The sequence below is a fragment of the Mustela erminea genome, chromosome 15, assembly GCF_009829155.1.
Source record: "Mustela erminea isolate mMusErm1 chromosome 15, mMusErm1.Pri, whole genome shotgun sequence".
NCBI classification, from domain to species: Eukaryota; Metazoa; Chordata; class Mammalia; order Carnivora; family Mustelidae; genus Mustela; species Mustela erminea.
In genome coordinates this window covers 1,085,277-1,106,822 of record NC_045628.1, presented here as the reverse complement: position 1 = coordinate 1,106,822, position 21,546 = coordinate 1,085,277, and the positions used below count along the sequence as shown (strand labels likewise).

The following is a 21,546-nucleotide window of genomic DNA, read 5'->3' as shown; positions in this document are numbered from 1 at the left end:
GCTGGGCCTCACTGCTGACGTCAGAGGGTTAAAACCCCCTTTCTTCACTGAATTTTGGGTCTTAACCACCAATTCAGTGATTCAAACCTTGTCAACCCCCCCTTGCTGATTGGAGGATAAGGAGTTTCATGAGTTTACTGACTGGACACCAGTGTCTGCTCTGAAAGTAGCAGACGTGTCTCTTCCCAATGAAAAGAAGCCCCCCTCCCTTCAGACCCTGGGTCATCCGTCTGCTCACCCTGTTCCGATCTTCGTGGTTTTACAGAACTCCGTCTTGCCCTCCAAGGTAAGAACGTGTAGCCTGAGGACGCTGTCTTCCTGGCGGACTTTGTTCGAGCAGCGACAGCCGTGACAATTCTGTCTGCGCGAGCCCTGCCCCTTCATGCCTGGAGCTGGGCTCCGAGCTCGGCGGGCACCTCACCGGACTCGTCGGGAGCGCTAGCTCACCGCGCGTGTCTTCAGTCCCTTCTTGGACGTGGTGAAGCGCTCTGCGGAGCTCAGTGTGCCCCCGAACTGGGGTTGCGAAGACACCAAACGCTGGCCATCTTCTGGCACCGGAGTAACCTGCAGCCACGTGTGCAAAAAGGTCGCACCCAAGACCTGGCAGAGCCCACCTGGACTTTTCAGTTTTCCAAAATGCCCTCTGAGTCGGCCCTTCCTGAGTACCCGTGGCGAGAAACCACAGCATCACGGGCCCGGGAGGGTCATGACAATCACGCTGACCCCATTTCTTCCCTCGGAAGGACTATGGTCCCGACCCAGACAGGGCGAAGTAAGCCTACCTGCAAGTCCTTTGGAGAAGGTGACCGGGTCTTTCTCCGGCCTCCGGTTCTTCCTGGAATTGCTCCTTCATGACTCCTGCTTCTGGCAAGCCTGTCTCAGAGGAAACGTCACCTGAATCCGTGTTTATCCCCTTTATGCTGCGATAAGTCAAGGTGCCATGCCCGAGACCAGCCACACGCCGAGTCCCAGCCCGTCGGCTGCCTCTGTGGGCAGGTGCGCAGAGCTGAGTGCTCTGACCCTTCCTGAGCCGGAGACACCACACCTGCCCGATGAGGCTGTGGCCCCCAGACATCGCTCAGGACCCGCTGCTGCCTTCTCTACACACAGTCATCCCAGAGTCTCACCATCCCACACCGGCTCCAGGAAAGGCCCTCTCTCGGCGCAAGTGCAAAAGGACCCACTCAGGGCAGGACAATGCTGGATATCGGGGAGTCCCCTAGTAACGTGACTCAGCTAGTTCGTCCCCAACACAAGGCTTGACACACTGTTCCTGCTGCAAACTCTCAGCCCATTGTGTCCCTGCAAAGACGTGAACCAGGAACTGAGGAGGTGCCCGGGAACCCCTGAGTGGCGCCGGCGGGGAGCACACAGGAGGGCTCCCTCAGAACTGCGAGCCTTTCCTGGTGCCCCTCCTGGGAGATGCGCCCGGAGCTGCCCCCAAGGCTAGGACTGGCCCCTGCGGCAGGAGACCAGATGGCATGTCCCTGGACAAACCCATGCCCGGTCCCTCTCGGTCTGGGGTCTCCCAAGCTGCATAGTAACGAGTGGACGGGGGCTTGGACCAGGCCTGGGGTCCTTTGAAGTCTGCGCAACTTATCTCTCTGGCATGAGTGTCCTCAGCTCTTGAGGTTGTGACAAATGACAATGGTTTCCTCTGCAGTCCCTTCCAGAGACGCCACTGGCTGCCGCTTAGCACCCCCCAGATGTGGTTGCTTTAGGCTGGGGATTGTCCTCTGGGCGCGTCTGCACGTCAGCCTCCGATTTCCCCAACCCTTCAGAATTCTTGGCTGTCGGGCCGGTCGTTCCGTAACGCAGGTGAGAGTCACGGAATTCTACAATAACGCTAGCATGCGGATGGACGGTTCTCTGCCGTGGCCGTGTTTTTATGGGGGTCACTTTAAGGAGTACTTTTGCATCCAGGATTCGGTATTCTTTACGGCGATAAAGACAAGAATAAAGACCCTCATTTAGGGAACCCTTGGGCATTCGTAGCCCCCAGGCGTGTCCTATGTGCCAAGCACAGCTACAGGTGCTTTACAGACACTAACTTCCCGAGTTTCCATAGGATCCTGTAAGGTCAGGATGATTAGTGTCCTCACCTTAAAGATGGGGAAGCAGAGAGCTGAGTGCCAGACAGACGGACGTTCCAACCTGGGGAGGACGGGCTCGGCGTCCGTGGCGGCCATCAGTGCCTTCCTACTCACCAAGTATTGATCTTTCTTGAACTATGGTGCATTCCTAATAAAATCCTCTAAACTTTTAGATTTTTTTTTAGATTTTATTTTTAAGTCATCTCTGCACCCCGTGTGGGGCTCAAACCCACAACCCTGAGACCAAGAGTCGCAGGCTCCCTTGGCTGAGCCCGAGTGCTGACCGAGTATATAGTACGGTACGGACGTCACACACGTCACAGAAGATACAAAACGAGCGCAGCCCGTTCCAGGCTACTGTTTCTCAAGCCTGCGAGTGCACGGAGCCCACCAGGAAGAAGCATCTGTGGCTCTGTAGGAAAATCCCCTATGACTTGCGTGTGCCCGAGTCTGGAAGGACGCGTGAGCTTCTGCACGTACAGCACATTAAATAGAACGAAGCGTTGAACCAGAAAAACCTGAATTCTCAACATTTCTTCACAACAAGGGCGATTTCGGTTTATCTAAAACACTGATAACTTCGCATGTTGTGTGCTCTGCGGGCGCAGCTCAGTCTCCCGACTGAGCGCAAGACACCACCGTGCGACCGTCGCGATGACGGCTCTCTTTTCCCCGACAAGCCCACTGAACCACTGACACGGTGTTCAGATGAGCTAAACATTTCATAACGTACCATCAAAGCTCAATGCTGAAAAATGACAATAACTGCGTTTGGGGCGCCCGAGGGGCTCAGTCGCTGAAGCGTCTGCCTTCAGCTCGGGTCATGATCTCGGGGTCCTGGGATCGAGTCCCGCATCAGGCTCTCTGCTTGGCGGGGGGCCTGCTTCTCCCTCTCCTCCCCCTGTTTGTGCTCTCTCTCTCAAATAAATAAATAAAATATTTTAATCCACTGAGCCACCCAGGCGCCCCTAAAATATTTTAAAAACTAAAATAAAATAGCTGATTTTATGAACGTCAGTAAAGAAAAAAGAAATCCACACAAGATCTCTACTTGCAAAAGTCGATGTCATAAACCCTACGATGCAGTGTTCTAAACTCTGGCTGTTCTGCCCGTTCGTGACATAACCTGAGCCAATTCTCCATCAGGTTCCTGTGACACGGCGGCTCCCACAGCGCACCCCGGTCTTCGGGCCTGTCGGAGGATGACGTGTTGGTTGTATCTCCGTCCGCTCGTGAGCCCTGGGCGTTCAGGGAGGTGCTCGTCCTCCGCCGGTGTCTTCGTCATGTCTGATCCAGGTCGGCAGTCGTTACCCTGACACGAGAGGCTCTCATTCTAGGAAAGGGTCTTTTAATCATGAAAACAACTTCCGATTTTCTTTTCTTTTTTTTTTTTTTTTAAAGAGTTTATTTATTTATTTGACAGAGAACACAGGTAGGCAGAGAGTCAGGCAGAGAGAGGGGAAGCAGGCTCCCCGCGGAGCAGAGAGCCCGATGTGGGGCTCGATCCCAGGACCTCGGGACCATGACCTGAGCCGAAAGCAGAGGCTTAACCCACTTAGCGACCCAGGCGCCCCGACTTGTGATTTTCTAACTTGATAAAGGTTTCTATGTGAACACGAGGCAAACAGGTCTTCTTGGCTCTGAGTGTGGGATGAGTGGAGTGGGGGTGAGAAGCCACGTTCAGTGGGTGAGCAGGTGCCGCTGCCTCCGCGACGCGCCCTGACCCCCACTGCTGGAGGCACGGTCACGAGTGGGGGCCAGTGCCGGGACAGAAGTACTCCCGCCGCTCGGACGGCCCTCAGCGCGCTGAGTGTTTCCAGATTCGCAGGGAGAAGATCACAGCATCACTCAGCGGAACTGGGCCACGGACCGTGGAACACACTCTCTCCCCGATCTGAGCGGCCCGCCGACCGTCTGTCTAGAACATTCATGTTCTACTCTACCTTTGGGGGCTAACAAACCTGCACATTTTTTATTGCTGAATGTATTAAATGACACCTACTTTGCTCGAAGGTTGTGGCGGCCACTAGTTGCGGGGACAAGCTCGACAACTTGCTGAGATGCAGGCCGCACGCGGCGGACGCGGGGGCGGGGGAGCACGTCGTCTTGTGACAGGTGTGGGAGGACTCCAGGGCCGTGGTGCCACGGGGCTCCCGTGTGTGTGCGAGGGTGCGGGTGTTACGGAACCGCGCTACCGTGTAGCCGCCGCAGCCTCCAGGCGTGCCTGCGCTCTTCCTGTCTGGAATCAGGTAAACAAGAATCTGCTTCCTCTACGAATCACATTACCTCTCCTGAGATCTCTTTTCTTTCATTTTCAAACCGATAACTGACAGTCTTCCTCCGTCACGCTTTTTGTGAAAATCTCTCTGTATTCTTGAAAACAGGAGTTGCCTCCTGGGCTCTTCCTAGCCTGATCACTTGTTTCTCAAGTTTGGCAACCAAAGGGACGTATCGATGTCCAGGCACGGACACTGGCAGGAAGACATCTTCTGTTCCGTCCCAACACCGTCGGTGGCAGGGCACAGCAATATTTTGTTGGCATTTTTGTTGACCACAGCAGGACACTGGGTTTCGATTTCATCCGCCTGGGCCAGAACGCTTCGCTGACGCTCTGCTTAACCTCAGCGTCCCCGTCTGCAAACAAGCCTCATCATCCCGCACCTGCCTTCCTGCCTTCACCTTCGTCCTGGCACCGCTCGGCGAGGACGTCCTGGCCCCGCTGTGACTCCTCCTTGCCCACTTCTTGTCACCGGGTTTGTCCCTTTCTCCTTCAGAGCCCACCTCCCCCTCCACGTCCACTGCTTTCCTCCGGGTCACCCGTCCGTCCCTCCGAGGTGCGTTTGCACCGGTGCCGTGCTGGTGCCACGAACCCAGACAGAAGCGAACCAGCGTCTGCCCCCAGGGAAGCAGGATGACGTCCAGCCGCGGAGCAGCAGGATAACTGGTCTGCCACGTGTGCAGGGGGGTCTCGAGCCGGGCCGGGAAGGGTCACCAGCTTGGCTTCCCCGAAGATGGCTGCCTCACGGAGGGTTGCGTGCTGAGGGAGCAGGTAGGAGGTGCAGAGCCCGCAGGCACGGGGACTCAGCCCCGCTCACCTTGCCCTCCACTCCGGCACTAACGCTCCCGGCCAACCAGGCTGGCACGGGACGGGGCGGAGCCAGCCCTGGGGTTCGGTGTGACTGTCTGTTAGCGGCTCTTATCATCCAGAGCACACAGTCTTCGTAGGAAAAGGAGCTCTAAAACCAGGGAGATAAAAACGGGGAGGGGGCGCCCAGGGGTCTCTGGCGGTGAGGCGTCTCCCTGGATCTCGGCACAGGTCGTGGCCGCAGGCTCGTGAGTTCAAGCCCCGCGTGGGGTCCGAGGAGCACACCGCCCGTGGTCCCTCCTCTTGTTTGTCCCCCCCGTGTGCAATGAGAAGCAACGCGACACACGTGTCCTTTCTCGCAGGCCTGCCGTGTTCCGCCGACTCTGCCGGACGCTTCCCGGTTGTCCCAATGTCCGCATCCACGGCTCGGGGCCCCCCTTGCTGCGGAGGAGTTAGCCATCAGGACGACAGGGTGCCGTGACCCCCGGCCTGTCTGCCTCCAGAGCACGGCTCACTCCACCTGCGGGGCAGAACACAGGTCGGCAGGTCATACCTGCCCCTCCTGCCTCCCCCTGGAAGCGCTCAGGTAGGGGGCACCACGGGCTCCGTCGTCCGGACGATTTATGAAACTATGAAACGCAAGTTGGTACGAACAGGTTCTGGCAGTGACCTTTGGGAAGGACAGAACACGGCTCGGTCAGAAATGGGTCAGGCCCCTCGGGGAACAGCCCAAGGTACACCAACGTCTCCAAAAAGGCAGAAGCAGCAACTGGGGAGGACTCCAGCAGGGCGGGGCGAGTCTGCACCGCCGGGCAGACGGGCGGGTGGGAGGAGGGTGTCTCGGGTGAGAGGGGCCGCGAGGCAGCCGAGCGCTGAGCGCGGGGATCGGCCGCTGCCCTCAGGGTGGAGCTGGGGGCGTGAGCAGCTTTTCAGGAAAATCCGGTCACAGGCGAGGAAGACTCACAGACGGGCCCGCCATCGCCCACATCCTGCGCCTGGACGCCCCCTCTCCCGCCAGGACCGTCTCTTCCTCCCACATCCGTGTCCAGGCCTGGGCAGCTCGGGGGCCAACCCGAGTCTCAGGACACCCCGCGGGACTTTCAGGAAAGCGTTTGCTGAGGAATCGGCACCACCACAGCAGCAGAGCAGGGAGGCGTCCTGACGGTTTCCACGGGGGCGGCTCCCACGGGGGCAGCTCGAGTCCCGCGCCAGGTGCACTCACAGATGGAGGTCAATGCCACCGTCGTCTGTGGCGGCAAGAGCACACTCATCCTTCTGTCCCCCTCCCCCAGCATCAGTGGGACGATGGCAGCACAAGTGGCCGTCCGGCAGGGCTGGCGGACGGCTCCCGTGTCTGCAGGCCTGGGGCGGGGAGGGCCGGGGAGGGCCGGGGAGGGCCAGGGAGGGCCGGGGAGGGCCTGCCTGCATCCTGGCCGCACTCGCTCGGTCCCAGTCCTGAGCCTGCTCCTGCAGTCAACGACACACTGAGGACAGGCAGGGACCCAAGACAGTGGCCTTCCTGGACACGAGGGCGGGGAGCCTGGCTGCAGAGGGAGGTATGAGGCCAGAGCAGGTGGCCGCTCGTGGAGTGCCCGGCCATGGACGAACCGAGGCAGGACCGGATCCGCGCCAGGGACACGCTGCTGGGGAGGGACAGGGAGCGGGGGCAGGAGTAGGTCACACTCGTGGGAAGTCAGGCCTCCGTCTCCCCTCAAGGAAGCCCTCTTCCCAGGAAGGCTCCTGCCTCCGAAGGGGCACCTCTGTCCGGGAAAGTCAGCGGGGAGCCGTGGCAGCCTGCGCGGACTTGTCTGACTCAGAGGGACAAGGACAGGAGACGACTCAGGCAGGAAGACTTTTCCGGGCTCCGGACGCCCCGGAGGCCGGGTGAGCTCCGAGGTCAGGCTGAGGTGGTGCAGATTGGGCTGGTTTCAGGAGTGCCTAGACCTGGCGCACAGGTTTTGAGCGGACTATCCTGCCCGTATTGCTACTTCAGTAGCCTGCAGGAGGGGAGGGGCACCTTTCGGGACTATCTGCAAAACAGAAGGCTAAAGAATTAGCTGCGTTTGGTTAGGACTGTCTGACTAAGGGACTCCCTTCTTCTCGAGGGCGATCCTGGCCTTGACCTAACGTGCGCAGGCCCATCCTGGAAGCAGCCAGGGACCGTCCGGCCCCGCCCGCACCCAGACAGGGCTCCAGGCACAGCCGCTGCCGCGTCCCGGACACGGCTTCCCCGGAAAGGCGCGTGTGGGTTCTGTGTCACGACTCTGTCCTCGTTCCGGTCGGGGGAGAGCGTATCCGTCGGCGTAAACCCGCGGTGTTTTATTTCTTGAATATTCAAAGTTGAGGGCATTCTACTGAGCCTTAACGACTCACCACGCACCAACACCTGGGGAGGCCCGTGGCGGGGCGACAGGGTCCTACATCTGACTACAGACCCTCCACCTCGTAGGGACCCCCAAAGGATGGCCCTCTCTACCACCCACACAAGGCTTTCCACGAGCCCCCGCAAAGCAGCAGGTTTCGGACAGTGCAGGGCGGGGAACGGAAAGAGCCCGTCCGGCTTCAGCTGAGTCGCCTCCGGAGAGCAGCTTTGGGAAAACCGCATTTATAGCGGTTTCCCGCCACCCCCGAAGGACGGATGGCGTTCGCTTCACGGTGGCCTTGCTCGGAACCCGGCTCCTGGCCTGGGAGACGGATGGGTCACCTCATCTCGGTCCTCCTTTGGGAAGGGCAGGTCTGTGCTTCCAAGGGGGTCTGGGCGGGTCCACACCTGACCAGCGCGGGCTGAAGGAACACCTGTTCAGAGGACAGAAGTCCTTTCGCTCCGGAGTCTAAGCGCCAGGAGGTCTGTGAAGGACGAATATCTCTGGTTACTACAGGTCAGGGTGGGGGAGCTCGTTCCCAAAATAAGTTGTGCAGGTGACATATTTTCAGAATCCTTAATGCAATGAGAATAGGAACTTCTTTCTTGATCTTAGTGTGTCACCTTCTATGAGGTCGAAGGAACTTTTTCAACAAATAACGAGAAAAGATCAAAGACGGTAAAAAGAGGCCCCGCGTTCGCTGTGCTCTTGGCCGCTGTGTGTTTATACACCCGCGCTTTCAGAGGACCCAGGGGAGGCTGGGCCCCTTCCTTCCCGCAGCGCCCTGTTCTCCCGCCCCGCGGGCTCCCTTCCCTCCCCGGGCCCCTCCCAGCCGTCCAGCAGCCCTGCACCGGGCCGGCCCCGCCTGGGGTCTCTTCTGGAGGAGCGGTGTTCCGCGGCCAGGCTCGCGTTTGCTTGCGTGAGTCACACGATCTCGCGGAAAGGGGTGTCACCATGGCTCCCACTGCGATAAAAGTCGACGGTAAATTTCCCCTTGAGCTAGTTTTTCGTAACCAACATACTCACAAAAAACCGTTTTCATATTATGGATTTCTGGACATAACTAAAAATCCAACCTTGAAGGATTTTTACCGTCAACCTGCCTTTGAAGAAATATTTCCTAGTATCTCACGGAACATTTATCGTGAGGAACGCAGACCGGGTCATCGTCCCCCTCGCCCAGAGCTGTAAAGACACGAGGGGTGCCCTGCCTGGAGACGAGGCTGTCCTTGAGGTGGGCAGGGACGCTGGACGGAAAATGAGGAAGTGATAACTTGACCCCCAGTACCACCTCCTTGTGTGTGTGTTGGGGGGGAGGTAACTGGATAACACTGGAGGCCGCCTGGGTGGCTCTGTGGGTTAAGCCTCCGCCTTTGGCTCAGGTCATGGTCTCAGGGTCCTGGGATCGAGCCCCGCAGGCTCTCTGCTCAGCGGGGAGCTGCTTCCCTTCCTCTCTCTGCCTGCCTCTCTGCCTACTTGTGATTTCTCTCTGTCAAATAAATAAATAAAAATTTTTTTTTTAAACAGTGCTTCCTCCCCTCTAGCCTCCAGTGGGCATCTGGGGTCTGGGGGTGGGGAGCACGCTGGGCTCAAGGGTCACCGTGGGGCTGGGCGTCCAGCTCCTCCTCCCGCGGAACATCCTACAGGCAGGGAAGTTCGGCCGCGGGACGCCAGCAGGTGCGCGCCATTCCGGGAACCCAGCCGCTCAGCCGGGCTCTGTCCGAGCTCCCAGATCGGCGGAACTACGCCTCGGGGCACAAACGATCTGCCGGCCGAGCCCGCCTCGGGGTTTGCGTGGCTGAGAGCCGAGAAACGGGGCGATGCACCCCCAGCCCAGGGTGGGAAGGAAGAGGGCCTGCGAGCGCAGGAGACAGCGGCGTCGGGGAGACCTGCCGGGGTCAGGCGTCCGCTGCGCCCTGACACGCCAGCACGCCCAGCCGCGGCGGCGTCCGACCGTTGTCCTTGTCCCTGAGAACCTGTCCGACGACTGCGTCATATGTGGCATCTGTTCCAACAGACGGGCTTACCTGACTCCTCCGCCGAGTCCCCGTGAGTTATGAAAGACCCCCTCCAAAACGTCGGCGGTCGTGTAAGTCTCTGAGGAATTTTGGAAGCCAAGTTTCCAGGCTTGCTGTTGTTGAGAAAGGTCATTTACGATCGCTTAGTCAACCCTCAGTCAGGAGGCGGCTCAGATGGGTATCAGTGGGCCGGAGGGTTGAAGGCCGATTGTCAACCCATATCTTGGGGGATTTAGATAAGGGACATTCCCAAAGGGATTTTTATGTGTTAAAGTAAACTTGCAGGGTCCTGGGGGATGGGCTGACACTTGTCTTTGGCCCTTGGCCAAGTGTGAACATCGAGGTAGTTGAGTCCCCAGGGTAAGGTCACTCTCCCTGTGTCAAGGACTCGCCAGTAAGCTTCTGCCTTTGTTCCTCACATCAAAGACCACCAGAACCTAATCCCCAGGGGCAGAGGAAGCACACAACGTTGGGCCTCAAGCTTGCGTGCTTGCGTGCCCTGTGTCCCGTGTCCAGACCCCAGCCTGCGTGCCCCGTGTCCCGTGTCCAGACCCCAGCCTGCGTGCCCCGTGTCCCGTGTCCAGACCCCAGCCTGCGTGCCCCGTGTCCCGTGTCCAGACCCCAGCCTGCGTGCCCCGTGTCCCGTGTCCGCCGACAAGGGCACACGGACCCAGACCCTTGATCCCGGCCTCCTCTGCACCCGCCCAACCAGACCGCAAGGGATGTGCTTCCAAAACCAGCTTTTCGGTGATGTTTCAGTAATGCCAAGCTATCTGCACTCTGGGCCAACTCCAGTTATTTCAGAATCTAGAAACTTCAAAGGAAAGATTGAAAATTTGGAAGCATTACAGAGTACAATAATAGAACATGAGTGACTGAAATGTTTAAGAAATGCCACGTTTAACCTGACGACTGACTGAACCCATCCTGAGCGCCCATGCACGACGGGCTCCAGAGGGTCCTCAGCGCTCAGCTTTCTGATGGGAAGTCATCGTCTCTCAAAACTGGCCCTTGTGCTTTCCCAAATCTAGCATTTACTTTCCATCCGCTCACCGGCGGCTGCACCTCTGCTCCCGGGGCCGTCACTCTGCAGGCCTCTGGCCCAGCCCAGGCTGTTGGTCATTCATTAGGCAGGTCAGCTAATTTGCCAACCCAGAATGAGAAGAGCTGCATTTCTGTTTTGTTGTAAGACTGTGACAGAGCACAAAGAGGCTGCCGCGGCACCGGCCAGAAGCCTTGCCACCTCGCTGAAGTTTAGGCTCAGGTAGTATCCCAGGGCAGAGGTCAGTGGCCGGTGCGGGCTGGAGTGGTGCACTTGGGCCCTTCCGTCCCTGCTTCAGGCTCGCAGTGGGTGGACAGCGGCCTGCCGGACTGTGCGCTGAGCAAGGGCTTTCCCACTGGAGAATGGGGCTGCGAACAGTGAGCGCTTATGGGCCACTCCCCGTGTCCTAGCGCGTCGGTACTTGTGAAGACCCTGCGAGGCGCGAACTCTTGCTAACGATTCCAGATGAGGAGACGGGCCGAGGAGCGGGGGCGCGAGTCTCACAGCCCTGAAACCCAGGCTTGCCCCCGTCTGTCCCTCGGGAGGCGGTGGTCAGGCCCCACGGAGTCCTCCGGGCACCTCACTCGGAACCGCGTGAGCTCACAGGGACGGCTACCAAGTGACATCACCTCTGTCAGGCTCTGCTCACTGTCCCCAGCACACTCCCCGGGGGCACCGGTTGGCAGAAGGCTGGTGGTTCAGAGCTGTGGGCAGCAGGGGCCCCAGTGGGACCTCCACCCCTGGGGGTCTCGTCCTCCCTGGGACCCGGAGCTGGCCCTGGTGTCCACAGTGAGGCTGTGCTCCGAGCAGGTTTGCAGCCACGGAGCTGGACCGGGCTCTTTCTCGGACCTCGGCCTGAGGGCACCGCTCTCAAGCCACTCTGTTTCCTCCTGCGGGAGCTTCAGATTTTTGCAGAAGAAGCCTGAAGTGTGGGAAAGGGCCGGGAAGGAGAGCGGCCACACCGTCTGCGCTTGCCTGTCTGTGCTTGCTGCCGCGGGGCCTGGTCACCTGGCAACGGGGCGAGGCCAGGGAGGGCCGGGCCTAAGGCGGGGCTTGCAGGGAGGCCCGAGGAGACCCAGCCTCACCACCTCAACCTCGGCTCAGAGGGTCCCCAGAGGAGGAGCCTCGGGCCCCAAGCAGGGGTTTCTGGACATAATCGCAGCTTCCTCGGGGCGTGCACGCGACCAGCTCAGGCCCCTGGGCTGCCAGCGCTCCACCGCCGCGGGAGCATCACCCGGGGAACCACAGGGCCCTGCAGGGCTCGGTTAGGGCAGGGAGAGGCCACGCCTCACGCTCAGGCTGTCTCGGGAGACGCAGGAGAGCCGGTAGGGCAGCGGATCCGCTCAGCAGCCCCTGCCCTTGGCTGTGCTCCCGGGATGACCCAGAGGCCCAGGCCCAGAGCCGGTGCAAAGAGGAGCCTGAGTCTCCGTTTCTTCTCCCTGGGGCTCCGGCTCTCACCCCGGGATCTTCCCAAACCAAGCTGGCAGGACTGGCCGCAAGGTCTCGGGGTCGCCCTCCCTCGGCCGCGGGGTCAGTGTGGTGGGCCGGGCTGAAGAGCAGCCCCGTCCGGGAGCATCCGTGCGATTCAAGCAGCCCCGGGGTCTGGGACCCCGACTCCGGGGAGCCCTCGGGCGGTGGTCTTCCACGTTGACAGCTTATCCTCAGTCAGCCCCAGAGACCGGCCGGCCCCGCTGCCACCCTCACCGGATTCCCCCCATGAGGCCAGAGGAGACCCAGGGGGCTCAGACCTTCGTGGGAGCGCTGCTGGGGTGTCCAACCCTTTAGCCGCTCAGCACATGGAGGGCCCTGTTCAGGGGAGGGAGATTTGGGGGGGAGGGGCCCTGAAAGAGCAGAGGGTCCGAGCAGCGGCAAACCCCGCCCCCACCCCCGCCCCCCAGGACCTCGCTTGCCTGTCCTGCCTTTGCTGTTGCTGAGTCAGCGCAAAGCCTGAAAACGCCGTCAGATCAATTCATGATACTTGATGCCCGGCCCTGCGGGCAAGCGGTGCCCGTCCCACCTGGGGCAGGGCCGGGGTCGCCTCAGGACAAGACGGCCCCACGGGCAGGAACCGCGCAGCACAGCCCACCTGCCCAGCGGCCTCCATGCCCTCCCCCCGGGGCTCAGACCCGCGGCCTCCGTTCTGCCCCTTGAGTTTAGCTCCTTCACCTCTCAAGGTGGTAAAAACCAGATAAATTAATTTTCTTTAAGAATAAACGAGTTGGCGAGGCCTGCTGTTTGCTTTTCCAGGGAGGTTCGGACCCAGCCGTGAGCAACTGGCCCAGCCCACACTGTGGGTCCCGAGACCTGCACGTCAAGCCCTTTGTCCCAACTGTCTTCCCCGGAACGCCGGTGTCCCTAACAGCCATGGACACAGAGATGGGGGCTCCTCCGGAGTCGGGGGAGGCAAGCCCGCTGCCCCGCTCTAGAGTCCCGTTCCCTGAGCTCGGGGATCCGCCGAATGGCAGGTTCAGGGTGGCCGTGCCTGGGACAGGGAGGCACAAGCTGAGGAGGGATCCTCCGATCGGAGCCCCAGCTTCTGTTTGGGCAGGTGGGTTACAGACGCTTCTCACATCATCAAAAGTAGTAACTAGGAAGTCACTCCCGTCCACTGGGGGTGACCCGGTCCATACATCTGACTGTGGTTACAGAAATAGTTTGGGAACAAATTAACTAAATTAATGAAGTGGTGGAGGGATGAATTGATGGATGAGGGGCTCCGCGTTGACGGAACAAGCGTCTTCCTCGCGGCAGTGACATCTGGAAGACGGAACGAGGACCTCTCACGGGGGCACTGGTTTACGGGCATCGGGAGCCAAAGCCACGCGGCAGGCTTCCTCCTGTGGGAGCGACAAGTCACACCGCAGGAGTCAGAGACGCCCCAGTCCCTGGAGCGTGCTGTCTGTCCCCACGCACTCTTTGCTGTCCCCGTGCACCCTTTGTCTGTCCCCACGCACCCAGGAAGGGGACGCACAGGTCTCCAGGGGCAGGTAAGCCCCTCAAGCTGACTTCCTGGAGGGGCAGGACAGCTCTGGGCTGAGAAAGGCTTGTGTGATCCCAGAGCAAGGACTCAGGGGTGTCTTAATGTTCCTTATAAAGAAACACAATGTTAACCTTGAAAAGTGTAATTCCAAGACCTCTGCTGCCCAGAAACGTGCTGGGGGACGTGGCAGTAATGAGCTCAGGGACCTCGGGCAAGCCGCTCGTCTCTCCCAGCCGTCCCCAGCAATGCGCGGGGATGCCAGCGGACCCTCCCACGGCCCTTCTGGCTGGGACCGCTGCAGCTCTGGCCCTCACGGCTGGTGGCATGCAGGGCTCATTCCCTCGTGCGAATGCAGGGCTCGTTCCCCGGGCCCTGGAAGAGGCTCAGACGCTGCGGCCCATCTCCGGTGAGACGACCCCCTCTCTCTCTCCTCTGCGTCCACCCAGCCATCATGGACAGGTCCCCAGTGTTCTTTGAGGGGGTGGCCTCTGGTTAACAATACTGTCACCCACCGGTCTAGGAAGATTCATTAGGTAACGTCTGCAAAGTGCCTGAGCTCATCGAAGGAAATGGCTCTATGAATCCACGGTATTAAAAATAGAAGTGAAACCAGAGGAGGTTTGAACTCAAGGATAAAAATGTCCTATGCGCTCAATAAGCCGTGCCTCCGGGCAGGGCCGACGCGGTCCGCCGGGCAAGGACAGCGTTCTGAGAAGGGGAGGCTGCACGGGGCATCAGAGGGAGCGGCAGCACGGTGGGTGGAAGCCCACTGTCGGTAGGAGCCAACGCAGGCTGCCGAGGACAGGGTCCCACACCAGGCTGCCCGGCCGCTCGGACAGGCAGGCATGGCAATGTGCCGGGGGGGAGTGCGGCAGACGGCCACGCCGAGCCGGGGACGGGTCCTAACCCTTCCCAGATCTCAAGCAAGTCACCCTCTCCCTGAGGATCGCCTTACCAAGGCCGGGTGGACCAGATGACTCCTCGGTCCCACCGAGTCCTATGGCCTGTCTGCAGGAACGACCTGCTCAAATCCTTTAAGCGCCTGGGGTCCGACTCCCGCTGCTTAGGAGGCGGGAGCCCGCGATGGCCGGGCACCTGGGCTCTGGAGCAAGGCCGCCTGCCCGCGTCTCCGTTCTGCTCTTTCGAAATATTTCCCTCCACATCTGATTAGGAATTTTACACTGGGAGAATCTGAATGAGTTGATCGGTGAACACCCACCACCTGGAGTCCATGCGACCCACACTCTGGACACTCTGTCCGTCTGTCCAACCGTCCACTCGCCAATCCGTCGCAGTATTTACACTTTTCAGAATAAAGCGCAGACATCACCGGGCTTCTGCTTCTGCTTCTGCTTCTGCTCAGTGCCGCGGCTTTTAGCGGTGAGGTCTTGGCCGAGTGGACCCGTCCTCGCCCGTCCTCCGCCCGTCAGACGGGCCGTGCGTGGACCGAGCATGTTAACCTTGTGGGGAAGTTACCGGACGCAGAGCACCAAGGACCGTGGCGTGTGGAAGCGCCGGCAGGTCCAGACGCTGTGGGACTCACACCCTTGCTCCGAAGCAACGGTCTCTATGCCGGCGCTTTCCCAGGAGGACCAGAGTCCCACAAACGGGACGCACGATTACGGAGACACTCACAAAACGGACCCTCCCAACGTGCCCAAGCACCTCGCGGGTAGGTGCTGGGTTCGCCGCCGCTCTGGCTGCCCCGGGCTCGCCCTCGGCCCAGACGGCCCCACGAGGACTGCTCTGGGCCTGCAGGGGAGACGTGGACCTTCACCTCCTGCTCAAGTCGTCTGCTGAGACCTTGCTCCCTGTTTTTCCCATCGTGAATAGTCCCAAACATAGAGGGTATTGGGGAAAAAAAAAAAAAAAGACCGCATCGCTAAACTTAACTATTTGCATAATCTTTTCCCCTGATCTGCTCTTACAGGCCTGGCAGGCTCCGGGCCGGACGACCTCGGTGTGTGTCTGAAGACGGAGGCTGTTTCCCCGCACAGAGCACGGGTCCCCACGCAGAGTTCCTTCGTACAGCGTGATCTGCGTCCCGGCGGCCTGCGGTTCTAGGGGCCTCAAGACCTAAGCACTGTCCTTTGTTCTTCTGTCTCTCCTGCCTCTTCCAGTCCAGAACGACCCCCCAGCCTTCCCTCTCCTTCATTTACACAGCTCGGGCTTTTGGAGACACGGCCCGTCTTCCCCGGGAACGCCCCTGTTCTGGGTTTGTCGGACGGTCCCGAAGCGTCGTCTCCGCCTCCTGCATCTCCTGCAAACGGAGAAGGATCTTTGTTTTAATCCCAAGGGCTGGATATGACACTGTGTTTTTATTTTTATTTTCTAATATTTGAAGATGTTTCTCCTTCCTCTTCATGGGGAAGGTCAGGGAAGAGCCGACCATGGCCAGCGGCAGGGGGATGGAGGCCTGGTCTGCGAGGGAACCCGCCTGCTCCAGCCGCTGGGGACCAGGTCACCCCTGCAGTTCTCTCTAGGGCATAATTTCCTCTGGCGGTAGCAAGTGTGGGCTCAGGGATCCTGCTAGAAGTTGGTTTCGCTGCAGCTCTGAAGCCTCTGTGACAACACGGTGTGTGCAGTCCAGGAGCCGGCCCCGGCGGAGAAGCAACCAGAACCTCAGTAAATCCGATGCCCCATTCCTTCCTTCCTTCCTTCCTTCTTTTTTTTAAGAAGATTTTATATCTTTATGTGAGAGAGAGCAGGAACAGGGAGGAGGGGCAGAGGGAGAGGGAGAAGCAGGCTCCCTGCTGAGCAGAGAGCCCGGCCTGGGGCCTGATCCCAGCACCGGGGACCATGACCTGAGCCGCACACTGACCAGCTGACCCCCAACCCCGCGCCCGACCCATTTTATCTTCAAGTAGAAAGGAACATCCCTGTAAGCTTGCTCTTCTGTAAACGGTGTGTTGCCCTTTGTTTGTAGCTCGTTTTGTAACGGCAGCTCCGCATTCTCATCCTCCCTGCCCAGTGACCCCCAAAACAACCAGAAAAGGAACAACGTGTGGGAACTGAAATGACGAGGCTCTGCCCGGTCGACCTTCTCAGCACGGGCTCCATCACTCCTGCAAGTCACTTCTTCACCTTGACATGTGCTGCGATTTGGTCAGAAGCAGCGACGCCGCCTCGGCGCGTCCGTCTCAGAACGGACACAGACCCTCTTGCATTCGCGAGCAAGACAGCACAGGGTTTGAACGCTGCTTTATCGAAACTTAGAATTGACTTTTCACTAACCCAGTCTTGAACAAAGCTCGAATACAAGCGTGTCCTTTGTTTAGAAACAAGTAAGTGACCCCATTTGGATTAGTCAAGGGTACGGCTCCGCAGGGCTGCCGTCTGCAAGGTGCGGCCGCACGGGGAGACTCTCGGAGCGCCCGTGTGGGCTTGAACCCGCAGCCCGGTGGTGTCCTGGGCCCTGCAGGAGGGCCGCTGCGAGAGGGAGGCGGCGGGCTCCGTGACCCGGCCCCGGACAGGGACGTGCCCCCAGTGCCCTCTGGTTCAGTCTGTGGTGTGGGCAGTGTTCAGAAACGGGGAGTTATAGGACAGCGGCGCAGCCCAAGGCGGAAGTAAATCAAATAATGTTTGTTTGGGGGGTTTCTGCTGCCCTGTCACCGTGCCCCCACCCCCTGAGAACAGGGTCCTCTTCCTCCCTCAGCTGTGTCCGCATCCCTGACCAGGCCTCCTGCCTCGGGCATCTGCTCTCTGATCTCTGACGTCGGACTGGAAGGACTCTCAGACCGCACGGGCTTGGGCAGTGTCCCCCAAAAGTCGTGTGTGACAGAAGCTGTGAATGGGACTTTATTTGGAAACAGGGTCTTTGCAGACACAAGTTAAGAGGAGGCCATACCAGGCTGGGGTCCTGACCCGGTGTGACCAGCGTCCTTCGAGGACGAGGGAAATTTGGGCACAGACAGATCGGGGGTGAAGCTGGGTGAGGACAGAGGCAGAGATGGCAGGGACCCCTTCTGACCTCCTGCCTGAGGGAGCGCGCCCTTCTGTGCTCCTCGGTCTGCAGCCACAGGAACCGTCTCTGGGATCCTGCAGACCCCGCCCGCCTGGGAGGAAGGGGATGTGGGAGGGGGGCGTCCCCGGGGGCTGCGTGTGCACCCCCGTGCCGGCAGGGGCAGCGGCCGGGACCCCAAGAGGCTGGTCCCGAAGCCCAACCAGAGCAACCTTGGTGCCCTCCTGAGCAACCGGGGCAAAGCGGAAAATTGTGACTTGGTTTTTCCTGGTCCCGTTCCCACCCACAAGCCTCCCGGGCTCCCAGCGGGCGGGGGCTTGGCCGGGGGAGGAGGCAGGTGCAGTCAGTAACTCAGAGAAATAGTTCAACAGCTTCTAAAAGGACGGAAGCTAAACGTGCGGGACCGGTGTTTTGTTTCTTCGGCCAAGCAGAAAGTGCGCTCCTGAAGCGGCCGAGAAAGCCCCACGCGCTGCAGCTCCTGCTCCCGCGGACCGTGGCGGGTCCCGCGGGGGCCCCCGTGCGCGCCCACTCACGGCCCGGCCCTTCGTTCAGAATTCCTCCCGTTACGGCTTCAACAAAGACCTCGTGGAGCCTTCCTCCTTGGCAAGGTGTTCATTTAAGAAGAATTTGCAAATGAAGTAACCCCACGTCCTCTTTAAATACAAAGGCAGAAAAGAAAAGAGTGTGTGGGGTACCTGGGGGGCTCAGTGGGTTAAGCCTTTGCCTTTGGCTCAAGTCATGATCCCAGGGTCCAGCGGGGAGCCTGCTACCCCCCACCCCCGCCTGCCTCTCTCCCAACCTGTGATCTCTGTCAAATAATAAACAAAATCTTTTAAAAACAATAAAAAAGCAAAAAGAGAGCGTGTGGAAAGTGTCTCAACCTTTCTCTGAAGGAGAGACGTTTACACAGTCAGCTCCCAGACCCGCAACGCCCGGCCTTCCGCGATGGGACGCGAGCGGATGCTTGTGGTGACCCGGAATATACTTTTGCTAATGACCTACAGGTTTGGGTTGAATTAAATATTGAAGCGTGCTCCAGAAATATCTACGAGGAAACACACAGCAATATTGTATTGATTGTGTGAGGCTGTTGAATAATTCACCGGCTCCCCTCGGGCTCGAATGTCGTTCTGTCTGTCCCCCAGCGGCACCAGCGCTCGAGAAAGGGCTCCGCGCCCGCATCTCCGACTAGTGGGACCTGCCGCGTCCCTGCCACCCCGTACCCCCCGACGAGAGCCCTTCCTGCACGCGCCTTCGTGGGACGGACAGGGCTCGGGGCGCGTATCCCCTCCGCAGGACGACCGTCCCTGGACTGTTCTGGAGCCCGTGGAGCAGCCACCTCCGGCCTCACCGCACAGCACACGAGCTCGAGGACGCGAGAGAGCCCGGGCCCATCTCTGCGGACTTCACGTCCATGGCTCGGGGCTCTGAACGTCCTGGGAGGTGTGAGCTCGGCTCCGAGGCGGTGGGACGGGAGAGAGCGGCCCGCGTGGGCCCACAGGTGCTAAAACCGGAAGCACCGGCCTCATTTCTGCATCTCCACGTCCTCGCCAAGGTCCAGCCAGAGCCTCGCGCACGTCTGAATCCAGACCCCTCGTCAGCCCCGAGCTCCCCACGGGCCGGGGTGGGGGTGTCTCTTGGGGTCTTCTTACCCGATTCCCACGGGTCTGGTCAGATGACCAGTTTCCTGTTCAGTGGTTCAAGTGATCTCATGTAAAGGATTTGCCAACAGGAAGAGCTCCGAGCTGCGCACGGGGTGTTTTGTGTTTGGCCTCGTCTCCATTACGTTGGCCAGGAGACAGGGGACTTCCTCATTCCGTCGCGGGGCGGAGAGGGACCCTGCTTCCTTTGTGGGCCTCTCGGCAAACACAGCAGGCTAGGGCCGAGACCCGCCTTGCGAGGGACGGGGCGGGCACCGGTGGCCGCTCTCACGGGGATTCGCACGCTGGACAAAGGCGCGGGCCTGGGGGCTGACGGCACCTGCCTCCCGCCTTATTGCGGGAGCTTAGACTAATCTCGCGCTGGGAACCGGAGCGGGCGGCAGGGACGCGCACTCACACCACGGGGGCGGGGAGGGCGCGCCGGCTCAGTGCGTCCGTCTGTGCTCCTTGCACACACTGTGGCCTCTTCCTGTCTTCGTGGCGGCGGCCCCTGCGCTCGCACCTGAGGGATAACAGAAGGACGCGCAGGACACCGTCAGAGGTTCGCCCGGCTAAAAGCAGCGCCGGTTTTGTGTGGCCGCAGAACCTCTGAACTCCTGCGGCGACGCAGGGAGGGCTCTCGGAGCAGCCAGCCTCGGCTTCTGGAAGGTTCTGGGATGCACACTTCCCTCTGGGGGGTCGTCTGCACCACCGTGGCCCCTACCAGCTGCTGTGGGAAAGCCTGGCGGCCGTTACCACCACCTCACGGGCCTCGGGGGAGAATGAGACACGTGGGCGGGCTGGAGCCCGCGTCATGGTGACCCGGGGTCGTCCCCACCCGGCGTCGCGTCGCACCGGCCCTTCGAACCCTCCCCTCCCCACCAACAGACCAGCCCCCAGGCTCGTCCGCGAGAAGCCCCAGCACAGGCGCGGTGGGATTCACAGTTCTCATCATGGAACGGGAACGTGTCATAATTTCCCATGGGCGTCCGTCCCCTCCCAAGTTCGGCTCTGGGTCTGCTCACCCCGGACAAAGTCCCCCCGGGGGCCTCGCGCCCCCTCCTCGGTGCTGAGATTGACTCTGTGCTCGTCTCCGTCCGGTTCAGCCCGCGAGGTCCCACGGACTCCTTGTGGCCGTCCACCGTGCTTCGCGGCCCCTCGGTGACCTCGGCCTCCGGCCCCAGCCCATCGTGAGATCGCGGGAGTATTTCAAGGAGCAAAGAACGAACCAGTGAATGGAACGTCCAAGGTAGAACGTGATCGCTCAGAAAAGGTTCCTCCAAACGAGGCCGGGTCAAACCTTCTGCACTGCCGAGGCTCCGCGTCCCCATTAGAAGCGGAAGCATGGGGCCGATAAGCCCCACTTCTACTCGATCTGGAGCAGCCAGAGTCCAACGCGGGAGAGACAGCACCTCCGAGCTGAGACACGCAAAGGCCACGTGTCCCCAAAACACCATGGGGCCCCTGAGGACTCACATCTGCTGAACGACTCACGCCGTGTGTCCCCCGACTGAAGCCACCCGGCAGGAGCCCAACCCCTGGGACACGGCAGGTGCCCAGCTGAGCAGGCAGCAGGACACCACCCCAGCCCGGGGATGGCAGAGCCTTGAGTTCAAACTCAGGATCTAACTCTTTGCTCACTGGAGGTGATCCTCCAGAAGTTCGTGGCCCGCTGTCTGGTCTCTGCTCAGGGAGAATGCCTTTCCCCTCTTCCTTCTACCCCAGTCGTGGGCTGGACAGTGGAACTCCTGCCTTTTGTGGTTGTTTTCTTGTTGTTTGGGGTGACCTTTGCAAGGACTGGCTGGTTGAGGGCTTGGCAGAGGGGAGGGCAGGCGGGTGGTGTGGATGGAGCGTCTCCTGGCAACACTGGAGCCTGGCAGGTAAGTCAGAAGACGTTTCTCAAGGAGCCTTGAAATTCCAGGGAGAACCCAAAGACAAAACTATAGGTCCCGGAGTTGCCTCTGGTCAGCGCGTAAAGCACTTTGGAGTAACCGCTCGGGTCTTACGAGGAAGGAATGAGCCGCCCACGAAGCGGGCATGGTGTTTTCACTTTCCCATTTCATGCGGGAGAAGGAGAAACCCAGTGCGATGGGGCTCTGTGCACAAGAGGACCCTGGGACTCTGGGCTCTGGGGTTGGGCTCTGGGGTCAGGATGGATCACTGGGACCCTGTGCTCCCTCCGCCAAGGCCCCGCAGCGTCCGCGGCATGAAACACTCGGGACTCCCCGGGGCTCGAAGTAACTGCCACGCACACTTTTGACAATCCTCATGGCAACACCTGTCAAGCAGCCTTGAGAGCGTTTAGAATGACGATCGGCATCTTGCCGTCGCAAACCTCACACAACCTCCGAGGTCATGACATCG

General features: G+C 60.1%; 1 long non-coding RNA gene across 1 annotated transcript; it reads right to left on the bottom strand.

The window, feature by feature from the left end:
• Positions 1 to 7,990: 7,990 nt before the first annotated feature.
• Positions 7,991 to 19,516, bottom strand: LOC116574310. The gene is made up of 3 exons (XR_004279210.1): positions 19,195 to 19,516; positions 15,741 to 15,841; positions 7,991 to 8,025 (listed from the first exon to the last, which is right to left on the bottom strand). It is a non-coding gene; the product is annotated as an uncharacterized LOC116574310 (long non-coding RNA).
• Between the last annotated feature and the right edge of the window lie 2,030 nt (positions 19,517 to 21,546).